The sequence below is a fragment of the Nematolebias whitei genome, chromosome 9 (assembly GCF_014905685.2).
Source record: "Nematolebias whitei isolate Nwh7 chromosome 9, NemWhi1, whole genome shotgun sequence".
NCBI lineage: Eukaryota > Metazoa > Chordata > Actinopteri > Cyprinodontiformes > Rivulidae > Nematolebias > Nematolebias whitei.
In genome coordinates this window covers 32125939-32131092 of record NC_056506.1, presented here as the reverse complement: position 1 = coordinate 32131092, position 5154 = coordinate 32125939, and the positions used below count along the sequence as shown (strand labels likewise).

Here is a 5154-nt window from a genome sequence, read left to right as displayed (position 1 = left end):
TAATGGTGTTTGATGCTCATTTAGGTTCCTGTGTGGGGAAAACAAACCAAAATACCTGTCATGGGGCTTTAGTTTCTTGTGGATCTGCTCCAGTTTCAGCTCTTTTTATTTAATTCTGTCCTCTAAGGTTCTCATCATGTACTGTGGACAGAATCAATGAGAATGCAGGGTGTCTACACTGCCCAATATCCACCTGATTAAATTCATGCTCCCACACTGACAGCGCTACCACTTCAAAACTGCTTTCCCCCTCTGTTCAGGATCTGTAGAATCACTCAAGTTATTAAAATAGGGCAAGCTTTAAATCATTGCACATCAAGATTGAGGCTTAGAAAGAGAGAGTTGATAAACTACATACTGAACAGAGAAGAGTCTGGAGAGGAAAGACTAATGAAAACATAAGGGGGGAGAAGCATATGCAAAGATGTCGGCGTGACGATTTAAATGACAGGCTGCATGAATTGTGCCAGCATCAGCATTTCATACTGACAAGGGCATTTTGCTACCATGCAATTTCAGCCCTTGGATATCTGCAAAACCAGGTGGGCAATGGAGTGGGAGTGCGGTCCTAAAATAACCTTAGTTTTCAAAAGGCAAACAAAGAAAAGAAGAGGAAGGAGGTAGGTCAGCTCCGGCCTCAAAGCATCACTAAACGTTACCATAGTAATTTTACAGAAAGGATGTACTGGGTTTTTAAAATGAGTCAGTATCTGTAGCACTTGGGCGACATCTAGTGGTTATCTACTGATCAGCAGGGCACTGAATGCCTGGTAAACTGGGTTTCACTAAACTGATTGCCTGAAGCTATTAACAGGACAGACAGGCATCCATCTGGACCTGATGACAACTAACCATCAGAGACTTTAAATATCCATAATACCATTGTTCATTGCAAAAAGTGACTAATGTCTATGATAAAATCGAAAAGAGTATGAAAACATTTAATATAAAAAGTCACAATAAATGTATGATGTGAATTCAAGTGCAGTGAACTTGTTTAAAAATTAACTTAGTAGTTTATTATTAGTATTATTTTTATATATAATTGCTGGGTTAAAAACCTACCCAGTGTGTAACCCAGTGCAGGGTTAAACTGTCCAAACCTTCATAGTTTTAACGCTGGTTATCAAACAAAGTTAAGTTTTCTACAAAAAGCTGGGTTCAAATGATCAACATAAACTTAAAAGTTCAGTTTAAAAAAAAAAACTCTACCATATTAGATAATTACAAGTTGAGTTGGCGCTGTAGTACCAAATATTATTAACGTCATCTAGCTATAAACTAACTTATTTTAGGAACCCAAACTGAGCAGCTGGTGCAAACGAAAGTTGTTGAAAACAACCAGGTTAATATAGTCTTGTTGTTTCTATATTCTTATCTTTACTTGTTACAGCCTAAAGCAGAGGTTCAGACGGGTCTGATTTTGAAATTACCTCTCAGATCGAAGGCTTCAACATAACGGTATTTCTTCCAGTTATTTAACTGTCAACAGTGTACCACAAGGCTCAGTCGTAGCATCGAGCCGTCGATGATGAAGCCTTCCGGATCGAAGGCGAAACGTTTCAGCACAAATAAAAAAAGAAACTGTCCAGATGACCGGATTGAAAAATATTGGATCCCAGCAGACAGTGGTTTGTTATGTGAGGCTGCGTTTAAGTAGGACCTTGTTAAGTACATTCACCGCAGACGGAACAAATGTCTTTTTGTACCCATTTTTCTTTGCTAAAGGAAACAGCAGTCTTCTACCAGATGGTACCAACTCTTGCATATGTGGATGACCAGTTCCTATAGGTTAAATCACTTATTGGTTTGCTGACTTCATATATCTCCTTGCATGTCACGTCGTCCATGCAGCTACAGCGTGCACTCTCAAGACATGATGACATGCAGCGTCCTCTCAGTGTGGACTGAATTTGGCAAAAAGGCCTTCTCCTACTCCGCTCCTGTTTCCTGGAACAACTTGCAAAAAGAACTGAAGCTCTCGACCTTGACCTCTCTAAAGGATTTTTAAACAATTGTTAAGTTCAATCAATGCAGACTTGTTCCTGTTTTAATTATTTTACCTCGTTTCATAATGTAGCTGGTTTTTATTTCGTTTTAGAACACTACTTTTATTTGCTTTTCATTGTATATGCTTTTTATGACTGTTTATTGTTGTGTGTACCTCATCTGTTGTTGTTTTGTTTTATTTAAAACAGGTCTCTTTTAAAATCGAGTCCTGTGAACTGTGACTCATCTTCAACCCAGAGTCTTGAACTGTTTGACGCAATATTTGCTTGAACCAGCCAAACGTGTGACCCAACGTCTGTATCCCAATTACTGAGTTATCAGAATAAACAAGCAGTTTTTAATGTGCATTTTTATATTTTATGTGTTTGCCCATGTTGTTTTCCATCACTAAACACAATGACAGAAATATTACATGCAAAGTATGAGGAACACCTTAGCTCCCAATAAATGGGGCACCAGATCAAATGTTTTGATCACCAATATTAAGATCAGTTTAAGTTTTCACCCTTTTTATTCATCAGGTCTCAACACTTGAGTGTGGAATCTGTTTAATGTCAGGGAATTTTCAGTCCTGCCAAGTTATCAATAAAGACAGAATTTGTCTTTTAAGATTACAAAAATGAAAATCAAAAAAAAAAAAAAAAAACCATTTAGGATAAACAAACAACTAACACAACAAAAATTATATTAACACTCAGAATTTGGGGAATAATGCTCTGAATTTAGCACCAATGAATTATTCTGAACAATTTTAATATGATTTAAACAGTTTAACAATAGTTTAATGAAGAAAACATTCAACCCTTTCATGATACAAAGGGAGACTTTGATTTTAGTGACTTTGATTCTTGCAGTTTAATATCTCAGTCTGTATCGAAACGGAACATCTCTGACGGGATGCATCGAGCCAAAGCCCCATCTCTTGATGTCAACGTCAGGAATCTGCTCATCTGGGTTCTTCAGCTCAAACTCAAAATAGACCATCATGAGGAAAACAAACTGTTTCAGCTCGTTGGTGGCAAAGAATCGCCCCGGACACATGGAGACCCCTGCACCCCAGGGCATGCTGTAGTACTTCACCTTCTTCCCTGCTTTGTAAAAAAACTGTTTTCTTGCTGCCGTCTGGGTTGAGAAAGCGGTCGTATTTGAAGGTCAGAGGGTCAGGATGGATCTCTGGATCAATATGGACAGCGCTATAAGGAAAGATTGTCATTCTGTCTCCCTCACGAATGAAGTATTCACGCCCGTCAGCCATCTTGAGAGTCATGTCTTGGAGCACAGTCCTGGTGAGGAAGGGTGCAGCTGTGAGCCGGAGGGTCTCCTCCACAACGCTGTCCAGGACTGGTGTTTTTGTAAGCATTTCACTGGTCAGGTCAATCAGGGGGCCACTGGGTTGTACTTTCTGACCAGTCTCTTTTAGGAGTTTATCAACCTCTTCTCTGACTGCTTTCATGGATTCTGGGTGCTTCAAGAGGAAGAGGAGAAGCCAGAAGGAAGAAGGTCCTGTGTTAAACTGAGAAACCACAAGAAGCATAAACATGTACTTGTTGATATTTGACTCTTTCATGCCCCTCTCCTCTTTGTCTATATACATGTCCCACACCCAGCGACTGATGTTGTCCTTGTTTTTCATCTTCTGCACTGACACAGCGTCCCAGAAGAAGGACTGCAACCTGTAAGATTCCCACTTCTTCTTTGGGGGTAGGACCCCGTAGGCCAGGTTGGGGAAAAGTTGGTCGTATTTACAAAACTGGTAAAACAAAGTGTCAGACTGAGCTCTGTCTTTCTCTTTGGCCTTCTCCTCACTGCTCTCTGACTCGTGTGGCACGTTTCCAAACAAGGCTAAATAGCCTGCTCTGAACACGATGTTGTAGCTGTACATGAACAGGCCATCTTCCTTCCAGGTCTTTTGATCTGAGCCGACGTTCAACATCAGGGCCTGCAAATTGCTCATCATGGCTTGTGTCATCACTGCCAGACCTTCTCCCTTCAGATGCTTATGGCTGGATCTCTGAAGGATTTCAAGATCTTCCTCAATAGCCACATACCCAAAAACTCTATAGACCAGCTGTGTTGCAAACGTGTTGAAGTCCAGCTTTTTTCGACTCTCCGTAACAAAAGCGCCAAAAGACAGAGGGTCCTGAAGGAAAGTGAAGTAATATCCGGCCATCTGCACTGTGAAAACATCACCATGTTTCTTCTTCATTCTTTCTATGAACTTGAAAGTATCTCTGCGAAATTCTAGCACATGACCCAACCAAGGAATGAGACCCTTGTCGAGAGGGGGTTCTCCTGGTCTCTGGGTTCGAAAAACCCCAAGAAGGTACAGCCCTCCGACCAAAGCTAAAAAAAATGCTGAAGAGGACAGTCAGTAAGAGCTCCATGATTGATTCGTCTGACAGCCACAGATAAAATGAGTTAAAGTCCACTTTTATCATGTTAAACTTGTTTTAGCTCCTCCCTTACAGACCAGACGTCTGATTCAGTCTGTAGTTAACGGTTTAAATTGAAGTCAAGTTTAATTGAACAGTAAATAAGCTTGAAACACTGTTCCCTGGTTCATTGGCTTCACTGAAGCCAAATTTAACCTCATGAAAAACAAGCTTGCAGCATTTTAGAAGATTATAAACCTGTACTCTTTATTTTGTATAGTGCTCTAATTTTGTTTTGTTTCAAACTGGTGCATAATTTAAAAAAAAAAAAGAATTAACTTGGAGTAAATAAATCTGAAAGGCTACATGCATTTAGTCTTTCTATTTCAATGTGTTGTTGTTTTCTCCAATGCCCCTTTAGAAACTGACCAGGTGAAATGGTAAATGGACTGTACTTATACAGTATAGTACCTTTCTATTTTATGAAGACACTCAAAGCTCTTTACAATCTGTGCCTCATTTATTCATTCATACAGCACTCTATAGATCTTTACAAAGCTAACTGAACAAATCATTCTAAAGAGACTAATCGGTGCTTTATCACATTCATACACTGACAGGACACATCGGAGGCTATGAGGGGTTCAGTGTCTTGCCCAGGGACACATTGGCATGTGACTGTTGGTGAATTCGAACCCCCAACTCTTGCATTGGAGGACGACTGCTCTAACCACAGTGGTAATGATACTGTGATGGTAAGATTAGATAAAAG

General features: G+C 39.9%; 1 pseudogene; it reads right to left on the bottom strand.

Annotated features, from left to right (window-relative positions):
- Positions 1-2865: 2865 nt before the first annotated feature.
- On the bottom strand, positions 2866-4394 carry LOC119415085 (annotated as a pseudogene).
- Positions 4395-5154: the final 760 nt, after the last annotated feature.